At 44.0% G+C, this 24,198-nt stretch overlaps 1 protein-coding gene across 3 annotated transcripts in view; it reads left to right on the top strand.

The window, feature by feature from the left end:
- Positions 1-24,198, top strand: part of LOC124298941 (neurogenic locus Notch protein) — a 155,984-nt gene that overhangs the window by 39,852 nt on the left and 91,934 nt on the right. Inside the window, exons 1-2 of one of the 3 annotated variants that reach the window (XM_046751631.1) lie at positions 9,809-9,819; positions 19,408-19,410. The exons of the other annotated variants lie outside the window; for them this stretch is intronic. The gene's annotated coding sequence lies outside the window, so the exon portion shown is untranslated. Of the gene's footprint in view, positions 1-9,808; positions 9,820-19,407; positions 19,411-24,198 lie in introns of those variants that run through there. 3 annotated transcript variants of the gene reach the window in all.

The raw sequence follows: 24,198 nt of genomic DNA, 5'->3' as shown, positions 1-24,198 counted from the left end.
TGTCGTGTCCACTGCATTCGCTTCCCTTCCGGCTAACCGTGTGCGACTTGAGGTCAAAGATGCTTCGAGTACTTCGGAGCATAAGTATCCAACTGTAGTAGTATAACTGTTTACATGCAGTGAAATTTGAAGAGAATAGCGTCAAGTTTTGTAATGCACTTCTCAGATCGGATGAACTTGACGAAGTTTACGATGTCTGGACAGCGGTTTTAACTTACCGTAGTTTCTGACTTATCCTAGTCATTATGCGATTTTGTTGTTTCATAGGATAAATCTTGTGTAGGTGAAGAAGCGTTTTTTCTTGAAAATTTCAGTTCTTATGGTATACCTACATCCACTCCACGGACAAGTTTATGCTTTACGAACCTGACGAACAACTAGTCTCTGGGTAATCTCGGAGCGATTAAAGTACAGGTATATACATGTATCCTGAGCCACGTCCACGAGCGGCGAGATTGGTTGGAGGTACTGTATACTTACTGAAGCACCGGGCGGCCGGCACATAGAGCGATACTTTTTTGTGTTCTTTTTTTTACCGCCTAGAAAGATTACTGTGTATGATATATTACACCTATCCATACTAAATGCCCGAATGGCCTGTTGTATCCTGTAGGATAGAATTGATTACACGCACGCGTGCAGCCTGCCACTGCGACGGTGCTGCTGCTGCATATTTGTAAAAGTGCAGGAGTGTGCCGGATGGTCAGCTCCACGTCGGCATTAGTGGTCGCAGTAAATACGTGTAGTATTTTTCGATCCTGTGGGATAACCTATAAATTTCCACCTCTCACACTTCGCAATATGTGATTTCATTTTCCGCCTCTGCGAGCCTTTCCTCGTGTGTTAACATTTGTTTCATTTTATTACACACGACGATCACCGCGGCTACGAAGCAAGGGGTTCTCATCGCGTTTGTGGTGGAAGTGCTCGTTTCAATTAGGCAGAATCCGATCCAAGCCGAAATTGACTTCCGGTTGAGGTGCATGCGTACTCCGGTGAATCACCTTGTAGGAACAGCTATATGAATTCAAACCCGCGCAGAGAGAAAGAGAGAGAGAGAGAGAGAAGAAGAAGAAGAAGAGGGAAAGAGAAAGATGGGGAGACTGGAGAGAGAACAACTCGAGAAATCCAACGACGCTGATAGCATCGCCGACAAACGACGATCATCAATTGCTATTGGAGAGTTGAAACATCGGTGGCCATTGGCTTAGACCCTGCCCCCTATACATATCCCAGTGCACAGATGCTGAGTTTGGGGTCTAGTCGATGCTGAAGGGGCGGAGGCGACTCGAATAATGGCCACAATAACAATTGCCCTCACGGCTAGATGATTTCGATCGGTTGTGGTGGTGTAGGGTCCAAATGTGGGCATAGGGTAGCCCAAGGAAGGGTGAGAACCTGATGAATAGCATCCATCAGCTCGTACTGCCATCGTATATAGACTGAATCTGTAACCAACGGACGCTTGTGATACTTTAAAATTCGTAGCCCCCGTATTGACGATATTTTTCGAAAGTTGGGTCTCAACAGGATCCTGCATCATTATTAAAATCTGGTTTTTATAGCAAATACAATTACAGAGTGTTCCAGTTTCGTGGCAAAACTGGTGACAAAGCATTTCCAGTTTGCTGCGATGACGCGATATCCGAAGCGGAGTTTCGGTAGGTTTTGGACTACGTGAGGGTGTTTTTGTGTCTGTTGTGCTGAATTTATGGTCAGTCATTTTTAAATATTTAAGAAACCCAGCTGACGAGGGGTCGTCGATATAGTTGAGGGGCAAGTGTCCGTAATCCAATGGTGCAACAATGTCCGCCCGAGGCACTTGACAATGTGGCAAGTTAAAACTGCGAGCGTTGGTTCAATGATGAGAACAACAGAGCGGGATGTACACCGCACACAGTGAATTCAGTGTTTTCCCCTCTCTCCCGGGAATCTCGGCAACCGGACGAACAGACAGACGGATGAACACGCGGCGTTGGTCCACGGGGGGTTTAGAGGGTGGGGAAAGCCGCGTGCCTGGCCACGTGACCAGGAGAGCTTAGCTTCGGTCGAGCACCTTTTTGACGAAAGGGTTCGCTCGATTGGAAGATATATAATAATGTTGTTTTTCCCTTTTCTCGCGAACTTGAAACCACGTGTTTTTGGTCAACTGATGTAACCAAATTGTGTGAAACTAATAAATGCTTATCGTCATTCATTCCTACGCGTCTGTACTGCGGCATCGTTTCGTCATGCTTTTAACCATTCGATTGACAGTCTCAACGTACTATCAGACCATTAGATCATTCAATGTTTCATGATCAAACCCATGCAAATGGAATTATTTTCAATTTATCCGAGAAATGCAGACCTTCCAAGTCTCTTAATAAAATTGAGTGGAAGCATATTAATAGCGAAAATTAATGCTCACGGGATTTTGCAAACGGTTGCAGCGATGCCATCGTGACAAAGCCGTTGACTGAAAAAATAAAGTATGGCCATGTGGCTCAACATATACTCAAATGTTTTCTTCAGCGGCCGAAACGAAACACGTACACTAGGCGATCTTTTTTTCAGTCAAGCTCCCTTTCAGTACCAGCGGGTCGTTTTTGCAGCCACCGTCTCCCCATCGTTTTGCCCGATTCTTTAGTTTTCTCCTCCTTCACCGCGGTCTCAGGCTATCTTATGCATTAGTACTTCATTCATTTATATTCTTCTTTCTTTCCTCTTCATTATTTCACAGGTGTCTTCCTCTAAAGTCTGTGTAACGTGTAGTTCACGTCTATACATAGAGTTCAATTAGGGTATGAGGTTTACATTCACACTCTTTGTATGTTTATCGCGTGTAGTAAAACCTCGATAAAAAGTGAACCGCAGAGGTTTAAACCAGAGCACGATGTTGCTTAGGTCGCGGGTAGATATGTTTGGACGTTATCAGAATGACGTTGCATTGCGTCGCACGCTTGAGTGTCACGTGGTTTCCTCAAGGAAACTGGCGCCATACGCAGTGTCGTAGTCATCGTCGATGCAGTTTATCCCTCCCGTGGGTCTACCACCGGAAGTTGGAAATTCTAACACCACTTTTTACACGAATGCGCGACGAGTCAGCTTACGTTTACCGGACGTTTGGCAACATCACTGACTGCAGGCTAAATATTAAACGAAGAAAGAGCGGAAAGGACATACCTTTATTGGGAAAGCAAACATATACTCCATGATTTTTTATGTCAGATAGGAATTAGCTGCAAGATTTAGGTTTCTTTTTCTTCTTTCTCTATGGACAGACGCCAAATTTTGTTGTACTGGGATGAATTTTAAACGTCAAATCCTTGAGGACCACCAATTGTTGCACAAGGATCACTGGCGAATCCTCCAAAGTGCATGGCGATGACATCGATGGGAGAATCGGTTGTCATCTTGAGAGCGTGTGTGGCAAGATGGATCCTCATGGATCCTCAAGAAGGGATCCGCCCCATCGACGAACCAGACGCCCAAACCCTCAGCCCACAGACGACTCCCCATCCCCTCAACCCTCGGTGAACAGGTCTGTCACGCCACGATGCACGGCTCGAAATGCCATTACCCTACAGTGGCGATCAATTACTCTGATGAGGTATAAACTGCAATTTGATGAAAAAATTACCTGGGTCATTCCATTTTCCAAAGATCATGCACTAATTTCCTCCGCACGCGAAGCGCATTACAGATACTCCGTATCAATTCCACGTCCAGAACATTGCCTTATATGTATAGATGTGCACCGGAAGTGATCATACTTCACCACCACGCAGTGGTGCTCTTATTTTAATAATGCTAGTCCGATGCTGGTTAACTCCAGTTTTTCAACCTTGTAGTAAAAAACTTGAGGACAGAAGTTTATTTGGCGATTAAGAATCTAATCAGGATACGGAAAGGGCGTGCGACATTCGCTTCCAGCAGCTGTCCATCTTGTTTTTTCACGCAAACCTGATATGAGAACCACTGACAGACGATGCCCTACGGCGTTGCAGCATCGTGCGGACTCGTCGACGTTCGGTTAACTTCGCCCGCGCGCATGTCCGGCCCGAGATTGTCTGAGCGCACGACGTTCCCACGCCCGCCGCGCATGCGCCGTCCCTCCCCTTGTCACCCCCTCTTGCTCCATCCCTCCCGCGCTGACGACGCGCGTCGCTTCTGTCTCTTTCTTTCTTCTTTCTCCTTTGCTCGCACTGCGCGTCTTTCTCTTTCTTTCTCCTTCCCTCTCGCCCCGCGGAGCGCTCATGCATTGCTTCGCAGCGCAGAGTAGGTTCCGTCACTTGCCACGGCGTTGGCGTTGCTCCGCCTGTGCTGTACTCACGCTGAGCTGAGATGCGCTGAGCTGATCGAAGCAGCGTGCTGCTTCTAATAATTTCGCCGGCTCGTCACTGACCGGCATCAATATGAACGGGAAGCTGGCTGCTAGCGACCCCCAGCACCTCCTGGTGCCCTGATACCTTTTAGATTTCCCGTAAGAACCAACTTACAATGTCATCTCGCTATCGGGGATTTCAGCGCGCCTTGTATAAATTGCGGGACGTCGGCAGTCCGTCGCTTCATCTTCTGGTTCCTTAATATACAAGTACTTCGGAATGGCTTCGGGTTCGAGGACAGCTGTGTTGGGTTGCGAATCTGCAGGATAGACCATTCATTCTCCTCCCGACTTACGGAAATCCCAACGCTAGGGAACATGCAAATTCTCATGCTGTTTGTGCTACTCGCATTTTATGCCTACATAGCCATTTACTCTGTCTCTATGGACCGCCTTGTCTTCTTGATACGGCAACGCAGACGGTCGAAGGCACCGTTGCTTTCACACTTCAATGTTGATTGCTTGCGCGCACATTGCCAGGAAAAATTATTTAGCACCTGCAGTCGCACATAATTTTACCACCCTCTGTTTTATGCATTTTTCCTTGTTTCAAGCTAAATGAAAGATGTTCTCCATGTTTTTCCACATATTTCCTATCAGGAAGCTTTAAGCAATGTAGCACGACTTGCAAGGCATTACGATATGTTTTGTCCGCGATAAGACTTACAGCAATATAGTCAAAAGTATGTAGCGTAAAAAAAACCATCACTCCATACCTGATTTATTACTGAAAATTGGGCCCGCGCTATGCTTCGTTCCTCCTGAAAAAGTAGTTATCTGAACTTTGAAAAGTTGGCCAATTTAGGTAAACTTCTGTATTAGGTGTTAAAAATTCATAGATCACATTGAACTTGACTAACAGTTATAATTGAACTTTTCCAACTTGTGTTGTATAATTTTCGTTACGTAACTCTTTCGACTAAGCCACATGCGAAGTGGTGGATATGAGTGTCGAGTCTAATAGTTATGCATGATAAGCAGTCAGCGAAACAGATCATGAAATAGATCGAGGTGGACGTGTGAAAAAATAAAAAATTTGTACATTGCGTGCGCAAGGTTAGCATTATGTTATAGGTATGGTGAGCGAATGCTGTGCTAACTGCACTGTATGGGTACTTACGGCCTTCACTCACATACATTCGAACGAGTCACTCGTGGGCTCGTTACTATTTTACCCTGCACCGTGGTCGATCGTTCGGAATCGATTGCACTGCCGCAATTGAAGGTGTATTTTTAGACAGCCTAGCGCGCGTATCAGATCATTACGCGAGATGCATTTTCTATCCGCGTTATTCAACATGCCTGCACGTCTCTATGCTTGCATGCAGGCTCGGAACACTCGCAGAAAGAAAGTCACAGTCGTTTTAACGGAACATTTTTCGGTATTTTCACGTATATTTCATAAACGTGAGTATCATATGCACTTTGCAATAGTGCAGCAGAACCTTTTTCGCGCGTAGACTCAATTTCGTTTATGGAATTAAACATCAGATGTGCAGGATTCTCCTCGGACTTAATTTTTGCCCCGAAGCCATTTGACAGCGTTAATTTCATTCGCATTTTTTGCTCATGAAATGCTGTGTGATATAAATGCAATTTCACACCAGGAATAGTACATCTTTGCAGAAGTTTGAACACGTGACAGCAGTAATCCAGGGGAATCGGCATGCAGCGCGAGGCTCTAAAGGTCGTCTGGTATATAATGGTAATATCCGTTGTAAAATAGATCGTAAATTTTCACCAACCTGTTCCTAAATCTACAAACCTGTCTGGGTGTTTTACGGAGGCCGAAAGACCATCAGGCATGGGATATGCCTAAGTCTTGGCGTATCTGCTTGTGTTGCTGCAACGGCAAGATAATGGGGTTTTGTCTTTTTGGGCTGACTCTTAGTAAAGAACGCGGGCAGCCTGCACTTAACGACGCGAGCTCATCTAACTGCATACCCAGTTTTGTGAATAGTGCAAACTGCGCTCTTGACTGATTCTGTACCGTTGAAAATTATCATATGAAATAGCAATTACCTGAGCAAAACCCCTCATTCATTTATCGCATATGATGCGCACAGAGCTTATCGTTAAATGGTTTGTTTCGAAGTTGGTCAGTCCGAGGAACTCCGAAAACTCTCTACGAATCTTTCAAGAGTTGATGGCTGCTCTCGCGTTAATAATAATAATTAATAGCCACGGTCTGGATGTGGTACTTGTAAGTACGTATAAGCATACGAATAACTTCCTCGCAAATCCTTTTCGCAAGCCGCGTTACAAGTTGCATCTTGTAGAGACTCGAGTTGGTTTGTACCACTGATTTAGTACGGGTATATAGTTTGTACAAGTGCCGTTGCATGTATTTACGATAGAATTGTAATTATCTGAGGGTGCATATGAGTAATTGAAAATCGAGTGAAGAATTGCTTCAGACTGCAAAATTTTTCTTTGCCAAGTTGTGTAGGCGGTCTTAATTTTCTTTACTTGAACATCCAGCTCCAGTAAGTCCCAGCTTACAATCAGGTTTACCGGCCAACGGATTAAATGGGTGTCTTGGCTTATCCCATTCTTGGTTTGCTGTATTTAAATAGGTATACTTCGTTCTCTTAAATCCATTACGATATCGAATCCTTTTCTACAAAACCACGGGTTTTATGGCTTTTTATTTTATGCCTAGAACCTTTGGTTGCTGGACGAGTTATATCCCAATATGAATGACCGCACGTGTAAGCTGTATAAGAGTTTAGTTTCGGGTTCGACGGCGAACGTGATTGTTGAATGTCCATCGTAGAGGGAATAATCGAACCTCTATAAATGAGTAACTGGCACCTTGGTCAGCATGACCACGGTCATTTGAAGTGGTATTTTTGGGTGCCTCTTTAAAGTGAATTAAGTAAGCACATTCGTCAGTCCCAACTCCGCTAGTCAACGTGAAGAATTAATTTCTCTCCTCTACCCAACGGTTCTATGGTAATTTCCAACCTCGTCTCCTCTTACTTGCCTCTAGCTAGAGAGGACAATTAAACTCGACTGACTGAAATTGATCCAGGAATTAAGTTGGTAATTATAATTACGTTCTTTTATACAGCTGGGAATCATGCTCAGTGGTAATTTTTCCTTCATATTATAGCCAAGTCGTATCATACGATTCATACTTCATTTCTATACGTCGTCACGAGCACCCGACATGAAGACTTTGAGCAATGAGGTGGTCTAACGTCGAGATGAATTGAAGAAATAGCGTTTTACTTGAAATTCTGTTTCTAGTCTCTTTCAACGCGTCAGCAATCGAGGATGTCCGTGGGATGTGGATAAGGCAAGCGTAGGACCGGCGATCGAATCCAATAAAACGAAACGGAGGTTTTACGACCCTAGACGAGGTGTACCAACTCACGGGCAGAGCCCACGCGTGCGCAACTTAGAACCTCGTCGCAGAAAGGGAATTAACATTTGAAAGAGTCCCGGTTCCTTACACCAAAAGCTCGCGGTCATTCCGACTGACAGTCAATACGGCGCATCAAGGAATCATAAGAAGTAGAAAAAACCACGTACGATCAGCGATGACATAAGACGAGAAAACGAAACCTGCTATTTTTGGTAATGGTATGCAGCTTAATGCCCACCAGAGTCGAAAAGGTTAAGACTGCTCGCCACAACCATTTTCCACAAAAATTCAATCGCGTGCCACGCGGCCTGTCGGACTGCCCTGCAAGATCGTCTGAACAATTTTAACTACAGGATTCCTAAATGGAGTTCTCGACTGGCATATCTGAATAAGTGGTTCTCCTGCACTAGCAGGTTCAGAGCTCCGGGTCAGCCACGGTTTCGGTTAGCTCAGGTCCATACCGCCGTTGTCTGTGTAGAAAAGGATGGAGCTACAGGTTGGCGGTGCAGTTGGTGGCCGGTTAGACTCCACGTGTTCTCTTCGTTTCTTCCTCTTCTTTAACGCTGTTTAGTATTCCCTGCTCGCGTCAGGCTGTGTGTATATGCAGGTATAACTTTCTTCCTCGTTCAGATGAGGCAGCATGCAGCGGTCTTCGCTCCACTCCATCTACCTGCAGGTTGGCTCGTCGAAGCCATTCAGTAGGACTTTTAGCTATTAGAGGTACGAAGTGTCTAGAACATTTCGAAAGATGCAGAGCGAGCCGAAGGCGCTGGTGATTTTTCTGATTGCTTGTGGCTGACAAGGCGGGGGGTGGCGGTGGATCACAAAACGACTTTCGATTTGTATTTTCCATTTCTGCGGTCACGAGCCATTGCCGACCCATTATCGCTATTAGAGTGATCGCGGTTGCGGGTCCCATCGGGCCTTGAACGCGGCGGAGGGTATCCATGTATGTTATTTTGTGGACGATTATTGTAATGATACCTTTACGCCGATCGAAATGTGAAACAATGATACTCGCTCGGCTGGGGGGTGGGCGGCAGGAACGCTTATTCCAGACGAAGTCTGCAATCGGAGCTAACGACAATCGATCGGAAGAACATCAACGTCGACTTTCTCTATTCCGGGTTTCGGGTCGTTGAAAGAATGAAAAAGCTTTTATGGTATTCGTGATACTCCCGCTTGAGATGTCAGGAACTGTAAGTGCGTCCTATGTTAACGAGGTATGTAAACTCGATTTTCTTCCCATTTCGAAAAGTCTCCAGATGATCAAACTGCTGGCACTGATTACCCCTTGATAAAACTTAATTCCGATGACTCAATCGTTACTTATTACCCTCGTCTAATGTAGGCACCGATGTTGGAGCTGACTTAACGCTCATGAGTCAAGTTAATAAATTATGCATCGAATGGTGTGAATGCTTGTATGGTGTGAAACGTGAGAGGGAACATTTGTCTCTTTAACAACAGGATTTAGAAAGTCCTCTCTTGATAAAAAAAAACACACACATATACTTTTCAGTAATTGGCTTATCTTTAGTGACTGCAGCTATAGCTTCAGACCGAAAATTGTGAAAAGGAAAATGATTAGGATATTTTTCGATGTTATGAAGGTAAACATGTCAACAATTACGTTACGAAAATATACATTTTCAAGTAGATAGATACTGATAACAGCACAAGAAGTTGATCTTTACCTCATGTTTCGTGCTATCAATTAAAAAAATCTTTTTTGTTTTTTCTTTGTTTCCATTGGCCTCGTTGATCCTGTAATCGATGATTCATTGATCGCAGCGATGCAATGTTATAAACAGATAAACACACGGTGCAGTAGTTAAATCTCATCCTCTGTGAAGTTCTCGAGTATTGAGGTATTGGGGGTTTTGTTCAGGCTCGTTCATAAAGCTGCATGTGTATGATCATCGTTCAAGTCCTGTTGGCGCGCCTCGAAGTCTTACAATACTTAATTGCCGAAGGAATTTCGATTTGTCTTACCGAGGGTCAAAATGTTATGACTTTTATAATTCGTTGTTAGACATACTCGTTCATGCGTTATACAGTTTTCTTGATTCGAGTTGTAATGGTGCAACTCATAAATCCTTAGTTGGGCCATTTGGTTGATCAAGATCTGTGTCTCGTCTGTATTAGGTATCCGCTTTACGACCGTACTTCAGTTTTGTATATAATGCTTGTAAAGAAGCGGAAGAGGATTGATGTCTTGGAAAAGTTTTGTGATATATACATAATTCGTTACTGTTTTCGAATTGTGTCCATATTTCAGGGAAGAGTGCACAATCTAACCGAACAAAAGTACCAACTAAATTCTCGGCCACATTTCTAAGGTGATTGTAGTGCGCGATCAGCCGGAAGCTCGAATGCACGAGTTACGAATTGTACATACATGGGTTAACGTCGCATTGTGCAACTTTTTATCGTCGGTATTGTATCACTCGATATGCATACAGTTGCCGTGGTGCAGAGCCAGTGCAGTCTACTAGAGAAATCGCCTCTTCAGTCCCAATGTTCACGCATGGCTAACCAGAAAATCACGCCAGTAACGTAACCACAATTCCCCGCGCTTGTTTTGTACGATTGTCAAGAGTCTGCAAGTTACACATCCTGTCTATTCGCAACGGTGAAAGTTCGAGAAACTTTGGTCGTCGACTTATCGATAAGACAATCATCCTAGCTAATTCCTGACATCTTTCAGTTGATTGCACAACAGCTACCGTATCAGTTCTAACGAAACACTTAGTAATTTGCCACACAATTTTTGTTTCATTGCACAAAACCTTGATGCATTTGTGAATTTCATTATTGGCTTCCACTAAAAGGGTAACACTAGTCAAGCATGCAATTAAAGTCTAAGCTGCATTACCGAGACTTTAATTTTTCTGTAAATCAGGCTTTCCAAGGATTAAAACCGAAACGTAACCTGTTGTGTCGTCGGTATCATCGGTATATAAAAACCGTGCCAATTTTTTCTTGCTATTGATCGAGGAACAGATTCATGTATGTGTAGGGTGACCGCAAATGTATTATTGTCAAGCAGCGGTGTAACCACTGAGTGGTCAGTGCTCAGTGGTCAGCGGTGGCATGTTTACTAAGTCATCGAGTGTACGAGCCTCCTGAGAAGATGGTGTCGTGATGCTGAGCTGGACCTGGTGACCGATCCTCGCCGATCTATCCGTCTCCTTCTTCTTCCGCAGGGAGTAGTCACGTCACGTTGCCTTCTTGTTTGTTAAACAGAATACACATAACCTCCGTCGAAGGAAAGTGCCCCTTCTTCTTCTTCTTCTTCTTCTTCTTCCATGCGGCGATCCTTGGAGCTCTTTACCATTCTTTTCCCATTTCCCTTCAGTCTCAGTTTTTGCCAAGAATCTTTTCGCCATCCACCACCATCCGATCAACGATTGCCTTCTTGCTTCCACAGAAAGAGGATTTTTCACTGAACAAGCAAAGAGTGGTTCTTCTTCATCACATGAGCCTCCTGACTGGAGGGTATATTGATGGTTGCCCCATGGAGAGAAATGACACTGCGGTAAAAGAAAACGAAAAATCTATTGGAGCTGTCAGCTGTCAAAGCCGGCATTGAAAACATTTAGGACAAACAGTCTACCGTTGGCTTAAGTACGTCTAGAATGCCCCTTGTCGTCTGATCTTGTAGAGAGAGGAGACACCGGCGAAAGGGGGGAAGGGGGGGGGGTGGATGGTTGAGGGCAGAGGGAGGAAGAGAGGGACAGCATGTGTCCCGGACTAAAAACCCTCGCATGTACCGGTCATCATCTCAGTGTCTATGAACTTCTAGCGTCAAGTACTCTGTCCATATTTACTGAGTTTTTGGATAATGTTAGGCATCATTGATATATTTGAGAACTTGGTAGGTAGATTGAAAATAAGAAAACGGAAAGAAAAAGAAGAAATTCTTTTCGTTTGCTTATGCATATGTGTACAAACAGTGCTGCCATGGATCTGGTCATGTGTGGCATTTATGGGCAAAGCCTCGTGAAGCACCTTCACCGAATCTGGCCACACTGACATAACGACCCACCATGCATGTGATGAAATTCTGTACGAGTCAAAATATCACCCCTGTAAATTTATTATCGCCATAACAATTGGCCAAAGGTAGAACGACATTCACCTGGTAATTAAATTAAGAAACAATACAGTCTGACTGCATGGGCGGTGATTCATTAACGTCGAATTCAATTAATTCAGTGGCATCTCGTGCCTGCTCCATCTCTTCAAACTTCGGCTTCTCTACCTTCGGCTCACAGCCTCCAGCCAACCTTTTGGATATTCCGGTTTTGTGTAGACCGAGATTCGACGTTTTCGGTATTACGGCACGAACGTGTCTTGCATTTCAACCAGCTACATATTTGAACATTTTGCTCGTTCGCTCGTTCACCTTCCTTTTTCTTTGCTTTCTCTTACAGCCCTTCTGGCTTCGCGAACTCTCTATAGTAATCGATTTTTGTATATTGGCCAATATTCTTTTCTTTCTGTTTTCTTTCTTCACTCTTAAGTCATATGATATTATATTGTTGTGTTAGTGTGCTAGTAACTTATTCATCGTGCCAGCCCGAGTCACTTCACTTTTTAAAATACCGTTTGCGACCGGAACTCAAGTTGTTAAGACTGATGAGATTGAAAAGTGGTTTCTTGAACCATGTTGACTTTTCTCGAGTTTCATTGGAGTTGAGGTGAAGCTGAGCGCGTGTGTAGCGGACTGTTGAGTCTTGAGACGTCTATCTGTCTGCGCAGAGACGCTACTTAGCGTAATGACCAATATTTCCGCAGCACCTGAGTATCTATATTTAGTCTGCACGTTTCGTGACCGGAGAAAAATCACACAGCGTAGTATGAAAATGCAACAAGAACTCCTTTTGGTATCTTTACGAGAAAAAAAGAATGTAAAAAAATAATTCGAGTCCGGGGACGAAAGAATTTCGTATTTCAGCGGCATCCCAACGATCAGGAAAGCTGGCGTTGTCTTTACGTTACACATATACTTGCCAACTTTTAGTTTGTTTGAACACGTGTAAGTCGATAACTGCACTCTTACAATTCACGGGGCGACATTGACTCGACAATTGGTCGGCCAGCTAGTCAGCCATGCCGTGCGGTGTCGTTGCCTTCCTGACGACCCAGAGTCTGTAAAAACCGCCGCCGACTAGTTCAGCCGCGTAATTAATTAAACAAGCATACTTCGCTTTACGGGGATTTTTTTTACAGTTCTCCTACCGGACTGGCTATTAATTAGGTCTCCACTTACACCAACAGAGTCTGCTTCATGGTATGTAGAGTGGTGTTGTCTTTTTGATGCTCTGAACAAACTTTCCGAACTTGGTTTGAAAACTTTTTTTTCAATCTTATTCGGTGAGAATTCTAGTTTTGGTGTATTTTTGGTGACATTGAAAAATGGTTGGTATTTAACTATCCATGACGATCTTGATGATGGAAATAATTGCCGTTACCGTCACTCGGTAACAGTTATAAGAGAATGACTAAGCAAACGAACACCTGTTTCATCTATCTTTTTGTCCTTTCGTGAATCAATCAAGTTCTCGTTATTCTAAAATTCCGCACATTTTATTCGGAACTGTTTGGACCATTTCCGGTCAAAATCAAACGATCTTCTTCAACAGTAAAAGTTCCATTCTCACATTCATGTCATTGGATGTCAGTTAGTCTTCAATAAATGTAAATCAATGTCGAAAACTCCATTGCGGTTGAGTTTTTCAAAAACGTATGAAGTTCTTGACAGTATCATAAATGTAATCTCAAAGTCTGTAGCAGCTTAGTAATTATATCCGCAACGCAGATTTGCTGACCCTTACAAATTCATTTGGAGCATTTTACTCCGGGGCCGTTTGTTTCTAGTTTTATTCGTGAGGAAATGGGAAATATAGGCATGGTTTATACTCTTGAACCGTTAAGAGATGACAACTGCAGTCAAGTGCATAAACATCTACACTCCATTCCATTCCGTCGCGACGTATCGCCACTCATATACCGTGTATTCGTGTATACTGGTACGCACAGATGTCACTCCCACCAGACTTTCTCACGCGTGCTCCGTGTTTCTTAGCAGTTTTTTCCCCTCTCCCTCACTTCGAATCGTCTTCGAGTCTAGTCTGTTGCTAGGATGCGTTTATGGCTTGAACTGCGCAGTCACCTTACACCGAGGGATAAAAATCTATAACTGGAATCGCTGCACTCGATGTATTTTCCTTCAATTGCGATCCCTCGTAATTGGGTGCAACATGAGGAACTTGTTTTTTTTTTTTTTTAATTAATGAAGGACAAACATGTGTTCACGAAAAATCGAGATCACGGTACTTCGGTGTGGTCCTGGATTTTGTCTAGCCGTTGACGTCTGGATCGATCTGCTTCGATAGATACTGGCATGTCAGTCCGTAGTTTTTTGATACGGTTTGAAGCGTCTTGCAAGGATCACCTGTACGCATCTGAGATAAGCATGTCACCTTCGGTAATTTCATCCACGGGTTTAACTGAGTTAGACATGAACTGGTACGTGGTAGTGTGTGATTCAAATCCGAGTCAAGCAGGAATTTTTATAACTGCGCCTGTACTACCTTCTTTTTCATATTTTTGTTCAAACTCAACTTCTGCTTCTTTTCACGAATATTCGCATGGAGGAAAGACTTGAGTTCTCGCGGCTCGTGCGATCGGTTAGTCTTTCTATATCTTTCTGTACGAGTTATGCGGGAAATAAAATCCATGCAATATCGATACAGCACGATGATGTTAGAAATCGATATTGGTAAAACGCGGCGAATTCTATTCAGGAACGGGGCGTAAATTTAAACATCTCGATGTTATTTCTTGGCCTATCGAAAGACGTTGTGGAAACAGGTATCTACACTGTACAGTCTGTGATTCGTGTCTGGGTAAAAAGTAGCCATGACGAGCTTCAGTCTAGCGGACAACCTTATGTAGACTGAGTCAGGAGGAATACCGGGAAAGAGGGACAAAAAACCGCCAAAGTACGATACCTACTTGTTGTCAACCGAGTATGCCTGAGTGTGCTGTGTGAGTGTTTGTCGTATAACTTTTAGATACACTCGCTGTTGCAATTTCGTTTTTTGTGAAAATGAGGCATCAATTATGCGTTTAACTATTCAGTCAACAGCATCGGCAGATCTTTGTCTATATTGAGAGCTGAAACGACTGATGACGAATTGATCCTTGCAGACAAACGAATGTCCTGTCGTGAATATGATCCTGAAATAATTCTGTTTGAAATGACAAAGTTAAGTTACCGTTGTACTTGTAGTCCCAAACTGATTTGTTAAGGCTGAGTGTGCGGAAAACGGTAAACCTGCAGCAGATTGGTTGTCGGTCTTCTCAAAGAATATACATTCAACGAAATCCCTGGCGTGTATAGGTACGTAAGATTTAGCGGTGTCGGTTACTTTGATTTCTCCACGCTGCAAAGATCGACCAAGTTTTTGTGCTGCAGCAAACTTAGGGAATCAATTGGCTGAATTAATTCTGTTGATTCTTGGCAGACTGGAATCAAGTCGACGCATTCATCATCTCGTGCAAAGGTATTTCCTGTTGGAGTTACACTAATTATTTTGTTTTAAAGGCAACCAAGCGGTACAGCAAAGGTGGAACAGGATTTCCAAACATTGTAATCTCGGTTAAGTAATCATCGCAGAATGTTAATTAAAAACTCGTTATTCAACTGTTGGACAGTTTGGATCATTGCGATGCTCTTGGAATTCTTCAATACACGCCACATTTTTTTTCCACATCATCAACTAGCTTTAAATAACGGTCGCAGTTCTGGAGTAAGTTCAAAAGTCGGTAATGGCGGGATTAAATAAAACTACGCCATCGCGTGCCAGTTTTTGATGTTTCAAAGAAAATTTTTGTCCGTGGTTCAATTTTCTCTCTGCGAAGGATTGGTTATAAAAGACCCTCAAATCTCAGAAAAAGACACAGTTTTAGTTTTCGGGAACGGCTATTATCTGTGGTTCATTTCAAACACGGTTAACCGTCCGTGTCTGATTGATATTTCTGTCTCTCATTCTACTTCTCTATAGTCCTTTTCTTTCTTCTTCGCTTCTGGTTGTAGGATTTAATGAAAATGTTAGCCCGAGATTGAGAACGACGCTGTTGACCTCTCACTTTCAATCAGCCACGCTCTCTGTACGTGTAACGCTATTTAGTGTGAAGATTATACGTTTGGGTCTAGGGCAGCATAAACGCCCACAACCTATCCCGAGTAGTGATCGTCGTTTGATGTGGAAAGTGTTAGACTTCTTTGAATAATTCCCGGGGATTACGAAAACTCGGCATCCCATAAATCGGACCATTTCATCGCTCGGCGTCGACGGGAGATACTCGATGAAAACTTCCACCGGGGTTTCTTTGATAATTGTATTTGGATACGAGCAATTGTGGGCGTCTAATTTTTCCTTTGTAAATTATACTTTTACCGCAAATACTCCGTTGCACAAGATTCCGGCTTTCCCATAGAAGCTGTAATAATGTTTAATCTGAATTTAATAAACGGTTACCTGCTTATGCGGTTTGTACGAAATAAATAAATAAATGTCAGAGCCTGTCGTATACTTCGGGCCTCTACAACAATAGCGACAGTTGGACACGCCCCCGTGATACTTCGAGTCCTAATTACCAAATAATGGTGGATCATTACGTGGTTTGAAATCCTCAGGTAACAATTGCAAGGAAGTGCAGATCATGTCAAAGAGCACGCCTCGATCGAAAATCACATCATTACCCTCGGAACGAATATTTCATTTTGGTAATGAGGTTGAAATACGTTAAAGAAACTAATAATATCCAAGGCAGGGTCTCCGCATGACTGTGTAGTTATTCCATCCAAAATTTAATGATCTTCGTTAATCGGCTGTCCACATACAACACGTGACCGTGCGGCTGCGGCAGCAGCACCATCAGCGCGGCGGTACTAGCATAACGAATGCCAAATAATGAGCCCAAGCTCTCGGATCACTCGGGGCGATACAGCTTTCAGCGTTATAATAAACGATACACTCTCCGTTCACCATTTTGTTGGTCAATTTCCATGTCCAATCCGAATTCAGAGGATTGAACCACTTATCCTCCGGTAAACGGGACTCGCACTCATTCGGCTTGAATTATATTCGCCAAGTAGAGATTGAGTGAGTTCAGATGGAAGAAAAGTAGATCAGAGATAAGAAAAAGAAGATGCTGATGCCAAGAATGCTAACGTCATCGTTTTAATCAAAGATATTAAACCAACACTCGCAGGATCAGAAGAGTTCTGAGATCTGGGCGTGAACTGAGGCACGTTACTTCTTCTTCCGAGTAATCAAACGGTAACGTTCACATTTCACGCTTTTTCAAAATATCTTCCTTCCTCTTCTTCTAATTCTAGTTCCTAGTTCTGGACTACACTCTTGAGTTCGTAATTCTATCAAAAGCCAAGCTGCGGTTTTTCAGATTGCTCATGCTGCCACTCCTTTGGTGTTCCAATATTTAATGTCGATGGAAATTTTGAGCCCCTCTTTGTTGACTATAAACAAGTCCACTTTTGACGTTAACATTATAATAATACTTCAAGGTCCCGAAGTTATAAAGAATCCTAGGAGTGGCTGAGGTAACTTAATGTTTTGTTTGAAGCAGCAGTCGCTGCCTGGTCCGGGTCTTTGGCCTAGCAAATAGTAGGATCCGGGTTTGTTTGCGATCCCGGGAAGTCAGATTCTCCTGAGTAAAAAAGATTTCGACTTTGGTCTCTCGACTGTTTCTTACCCGCTTATATACTATATCGGAAAGCAAGGGGAAGGCATCAGGCTAGATTGCCAGAGAATCCTGGCAAAAACCACATTCAGTAATTACCTCCAAGTCGGTAGGAGGAAAGACGGCTGAACCTTTACACGAGGGATGAATGCTGGTTTCAAACCGCAGAGACAAAGCAATATCCCTTCACTCCGAGGGGACAGAAGAAGATTAGCGGACAACGGTGTCATCTTCCTTTCCGAGAAAAGGACGCCTGATCACCGCTCCCGGGTAATGGAAGCTGCTGGTCCTCGAAGTCGGCTGGGCCTCTTCTTATTCTGCCCTCACTTTACTCCCCACGATTATTGCCATCTGGCGGGATTTACACTTTGGGACTGTACCTCGTTGCAAAAAGACTCAAACGATCGTTAAAGCCCTCAAGCTAAATAGGAATGCATGAGATGAATATTCGTGGTACCATTTCGTACAAAACGACGACTTGCCACAATTGGCCAATGCTGATCCCGTTCATTGGCTGCATATCGTACGACCAATTCAACTTCAGCATGGAAATCTCTTGTAGCAATTGTTTCTCCGATGTGTCTGCCCTTTCGTCTTCGCGAGGTAGCAGGAGTTAAGCTCGTTGAAACGATACTCGTGAGGTCAGAGCAAAGTCGGTGTCTGAGCTTTGATTCCCAACGGAGCGTCGACACAACCGGGTCAACGGTTTAAATCGTTTTATCATTGCCAGCCGACGAGCTTGAATGGGGTAATTAACTCAGATCGTCTTCCGATCTTAAGGCTCGTGCAATTTCAGTTCACTTGCAGTCTTTCTTCAGCTTCGTTTTCAATTTTCGACACCCATCTAACTGGAAACACTCGTTTGATCCTGCAAAGGGTCAAACTTTATATCGGTCGCATAAGCGGTTCTGCCTCGAGGTTTTGGGACGTAATCATGTCTGAGACTTGGCGGTCTTCTTGGGCAGGAGGCAGCCTCGAGATACAGCGGTAATAATTAGGAACCGGACAGCTGCGTGCTGCTGCCGTTGTTGCTGATCTCCTGAGGGCCTCTGGGCTCGTCAAGGTCGTCCGTGGCTGCCATTGAAATGGAATGTGGGCCTCGGAGCTACTCTTCAATGCATTATCACAACGGTGCCTTCCCATGACATAGTGATTTGATCGCAAGCCTTTGCCAGTTTTTCACAACGAGTTCCCACAACAAAAAGCTTCTTAAGCGATCTATCAAAAGTCTAGTGAAGCTTCTTAGGGCTACAGAGTCAACAAACGTTCGTTCTTCGCTGGCTGTGGGCGCGTGTCTTGTATCAACGATATAAAAGAAAAGGGGCGAAAGGAGCGGGTGGAACGGGGCAGAATTGAAGAGGAGCAATGGAGATATGGTAAAGAACCGCGATATGGTTTTACGTTCCGTTTATAAGAGTGTCAGCGCATTCTTAGGCCCATCGCTATGGCCTTTGACTCCCACGTCACGCGTACGACGCGTGGGAGAGTTAACCACCGGAGGAAAAGGAGCCAAGGAGTAAAGGGTTCACACGCAGGCCAATAGTTTATTATCATTTTGCTATTTCTTGTCGCGCAAAGGGTGGCGTGCCGTAATTTATAAGCTATAACACAATCTAGACGTATTGTTTATTTTTCCTTCCACTCGACTTGCGCGACACGCCATGATTAGTGACACTAAACGTCCAAATAGTCTTCGAGATCCTAGCTTCATAACAATTTCTTCAACCGACCTCGCGCACGAACATTTTCTTGTGCACCTAAACCTAAACTTATGCATTTCTTTCTTCTTTTTTTTTTGCTTCAGATGTAAGGACCATTCGGAACAGAAATGCTTTTCGATAATACATGTAGGAGCGAGAGTTAGTTGTATATCGGTAACAGTTTCTGGCAGCAAGTGTTTGCTTACCGCCATCTGTCGGTTCGTTTTTTACTTTGTCTTAGAAAAATGAGACCTCTTTTTGCACCCTTCGGTGATAATGACATTTCCGGCAGCCTGTTTCAAGAGAAACCGTATTAATGGTTAATTCTCTCTCCACTTTACGACTACTTGCGAGAATTTTGTTAGGTCAGGTCAAGTTGTGAGAAGAAAGTTTCTGGAATAAATCAAACTTTGACTCATCGACAATTACGCTTCTCACGATTATCGCCACCCTGGTTTCGAGTACCGAAACGGAAGAGCCCGAGCATTGGCCGGAACTGTCCCACAGGGTCAGGAAATCAAGTCATTGTATGAGCAAGTTGGGCTTCCCTGGCACCACTTCCTCTACGTCGTGGCCCTAGAATTTGACCTCATGTAATCGAATAGCGCGGATAGACGCATCGGTGATTCCTAGTTCGGCGAACACTTTGGTTCTCTTTCCGAACAGATTTTCGTCCGCATTCTTCTCCAGGCCCATTCCAAAACGTGCAACCGACGCACACGTGTAAGTAAAATACGTTCTTGGTCTTCCACCCAGGTTACGCGTACCCGGGTCTGCAAAGCTTCACCACCAGAGTCTCACGTTTCAAAGCCGCAACCCGCTTCGCCGGTGTGATGAGGATTTTTCGTGTCCCCCGTCGGCCCTGTAGCCGAGGTCCGTGGTCACATAGCGGAAGATCGTTCGTCTGGTAAAGTCAGCTCGGTCTTTGGTTACGTTCGTCCATCCCTCCGTACGTCCGACGATGGCGGTTGACCGATAAAAGAATGTCGATTATTTTTCGCACTTCACCATGGTAACAGATTACGTATCACGAAATATAAGTTTCACATGCAAAACAGGCAAAGAAACTAGTCTGCGCGTTAGCTGATAAGTATAAAAATATACTAATGAGTCCAATACGCACTATGAAAATGCAATCTGACAGAGTAGGAGGAAGCGGATAAAAAATTGTAGTTCGTGGTGGTTTCGTTCTTGGAATAGTCGACGTCTTGATTCTGATCCTCCTGGTTCGTTGATCCTTGACGAGGAGATGGAGCATTTGTTGGGATAACGCGGTATGGTGTAGGGTTTAATTGGGAAGTAATTGAAGGGGATGATGACCTTGAGAGTAACTCGATATCTTTGCAAACAACGAGGTTTCATCCTCCCCAAGAGTGAGTGGTCCTCGTGGTCCAAGGGCAGCCTCTCTTCGACCCCTCGGCCCGCAGTTACTCAATCCACGTGGGAAGCTGCCTGATATGCCCGCTCGTCTCCACCTCGATACCTCTCCTCTCGCACTCGCTCTTCCGTATCGAATTACCGTTGCCGCGGTTCGGTATCTCTCGTCCGAGTTTACACCTTTGGAAAGAAAAGCTCTGGAATCAGAGAGAATCTGTGGTTAGTGATATGGAGCTAATAGTAGGTTGGAGAGAAAATGAGAAAACGCATATCGACGTCTTCTAGTGACTGAGCCTCACCAGAAACGAACCTTGTCGACTTCTTTGTGAGGCTAGTAGCGTGACAAGCATAATTCTGGCTATGCGGCTGAGAAGAAGAGAAAAGAAGGAGAAACCTTGACACGACGCAAGAAGCTACCGCCGTTTGGGACTCGAAGCCCAATCCAGGAGTCGAGTCCATTAACATTCGGCCCGGCAAATTACAAGCCTCGCTAATGGACCTTCGGGACGCGGCCCTCGGAGATGAGTGCTGGCGATATCGCGATGCCCGCCCGCGCAAATGCACTACTTTTCTGGGGTGCTTTACTGCTTCCTCAAATCTATCTCGATCCTGCAACGTTTCTTGACCCTGACCCCAGTCGGGATGTTACATGCCGGTTTTTAACAGTTTCAAACAGTGTTTCCGCCTCTTTTTTTCGCTTCACAAATGAAGACCTAATCAGTCCGACCTAACATCTATTGCAATTTCCATCAAGTTCACAAGGTCTTTTCATGTTCTGAACGGATATTTTTTCCCTGAATCACAATCCTTACCTATCCCGAATCTGGTGCAACCTTCCTTTTTTTCTTTCTTTCCGCTAATTAGTTTGGAGATTTGAGTTTATGATAAAACAATCGGATTCTTTCGGGGATGTTGTCCTTTGCACTTGACTGACCCCATATACTTAATCAGATCAAGAGTTCGGAGTTTTTGTTCCCGTGACAACTATTTCTGCGGATTCTTCATAACACGGTATATGATCATCACAACTTGGTAGGTGGTGACTGCGGTGATGACAAGAAGTGCCGCCCTGTCAAAAAGTCGTCGGCATCTGGAAGCAAGAACAGGTTATTGGTCCTAGAAATTGTTACTGCGGTCACTCGACCGCGTACTGTATACCTTTATAAAACGCAAGAAGATCATTTTATTCATGGGCTAAAGTTCATTTTTTGTGTTTTATGCAGCTGTGAGCCCTGAAAGCGTCTTATTAGAATTTTGCACCAATTTCTGTGGAAGAAGGAATTCCTAATTTCCAACCGGCTCTTTGCTTTCTGAAGCCGTCGTCAACGAGTAGAGTCCCATCCTCGCCACATTGAGTAATGGCATTGAAAGGTATATTATTTCAGCGACGGGATGGTCAAATTACCGGGTGACCAGAAAGAGGCTTTTTGTCGCTCCGCTTCGTCGAACATAGTTTTCGATCGCTATCAACGTACAACATCTCTGTCCCTAAGGATTTACCGTAATTACATACCCCCCTTAATTTTTTCCGCGGCTCGACGGCATCTTCACTATCAAAATCAGACCAAGTATTTTCAACAACCCAAGATCACATCGGCAAAGAAGTACAATTTTAGTTTCAAAGCAAGCGAATATTCTATTCAGTTACACGGAATGAAGTAGTTTAGGCAATCCGTTTCTTCTCATTACGGTGGCGTTAATTCATGCACGCTTTAGTTAACACGTTGTTGTTCCATGCGACTGACAATAGGTAAGATGAGTCCGCAGTATTCGTCGGTAAAATCTTCAGCTCGATAGAACGTGCCTCGTGCTCTACCTGGACGTATTGTTGGGCTCTGGGTGTGTGGGGAAAGCAGAATCGATAAAAACCAGCCGACACATTGTCATCGAGGATACAGTAGATCCTTTGATGCCATCCAATCCGGTTCAGTCCGTAGATGTTGCTGGAGGCGCAGAACTAGCGATCGCTAAAACTGATCATTGAGTTTTTAAACAGAATTTGGGTGACCAAAAATAGCAGATTCCAATTGAAACCGGAATATGAGATTCTCTTGTTCGTATTTTACCGCGGAATTGATCTAGACTTGCGACAACTTTGACTGGCAATGAATTGTATGAAATTGAGAAATATCTAAGCACGGGTATGAAGTGAATCAACCGGTGGCAGGACGACGCTCTTTTGAGGTGCAATGAAACTAGTTTTATCCGAGCGGGTAGTCAGGCAGGTAGGTAGGAAGGTATCGATGACCCGTAGCTGCGCATCGAATCGTAGATGGAACATAGAAGAAAAAAAATGTTGAACCGTGGATAATTCGACATCTCTATTTGCAGAGCAGTTCCCCGGCCAGCTCAACTTTTTGTCAGTGGCTAAGCATTTTATGTTTGATTTGTTAATCACGAATTTCTTGGCGGACAAAGAAGCAGGGCGAATCGAGTACGCGGCCCTCCGGTAATATCAACCCGACTGATGAAGACACCGCGTAAATGAGGAGAGACCGGTCGCAGGAGTATCAGCACCTGGCTGCAAAAACTTGAGAAAGAGAACTCATCTCGGGCATCCGCGGGAGCTGAGAAAACTAGCTCGCTCAATTTTGTCGTTATATTACGTATAGTGAGATGGTAATATGGCTTCGTTCGGTAAAATTGGTTCAGGAAGGCTGATCATCAGGATCGTGTAAAAGTAAATCTGAAGTGAACTCTGATACACGAATTCCTCGGCATGTTGTGAAGACCGTGATGACAAGGATCAGGATCTTTTTACCGTCGTAAAGTGATTAAAAAATATCGATCCCTCCTCCACCGGCGTGTAAAACCTAAAGATTCTATAAGTCATCATTTCTAATAGCTCTCGCTTCTTACCTGCTTTTTGTCATGTTAAAGTAAATAACTACACCCAATCCACCCTCTACCGTGTGTTTAAAAGGAATGAAATTTTAATTACATCCCCTCGAGATTGACCGTACGTTACAAGTAAAATGCCTAGCTTATTAAACTAACCTGACACAACCCAACCTTGGTCAATCTAATCTACCCTATGTCAACTTAACTAAAGAACGTAACTCGAGTGTTTCAAGAGTATAAACTGGCCACCTCAGTCACTTGCTTACGTAAGAGCACATGACGTGGTTTTGCTTTAGTATATTTCACCAGAAATAGTCCGCCTGCAGTTGATTTCGATGATGAATTGCCTTCACAGTTCTTAAACTTCGCATCTCCTCAGTATTATCACCACACAAATGAAGCATTTCATTGCACACAGCATGGCTCAATTTCACCAAATCACGGAACATCACTCATGAACTCGTGGAAATGTCTTCGGGTAGCTTCAAAGCGCTGATGTAACGTCAGCAATTAGTATAGAAAGTTTCGTCAGTGCAGGATACGATTGTGGGTGATATTCCGGGTTCGAAGTATCTTTGCTCCGAAATTCTCACACAGGGTTTAATTAAAATCTTTCGTTTGTCCGCACGGAGATACAGAGGTAGAAACATTGAGCCTGGTGAGGAAACGTGTTAATTTCGGACTAGAAGAGCACCGACTCGATTGGAACAAAATGGTACAAACCCGGTTTTATGGGTGGCTGGCTAGCTGGCACCTAGATGTCT

Source organism: Neodiprion virginianus, chromosome 2 (assembly GCF_021901495.1).
Source record: "Neodiprion virginianus isolate iyNeoVirg1 chromosome 2, iyNeoVirg1.1, whole genome shotgun sequence".
In the NCBI taxonomy this organism is placed as follows: Eukaryota; Metazoa; Arthropoda; class Insecta; order Hymenoptera; family Diprionidae; genus Neodiprion; species Neodiprion virginianus.
This window is presented reverse-complemented; position numbering and strand designations above follow the sequence as displayed.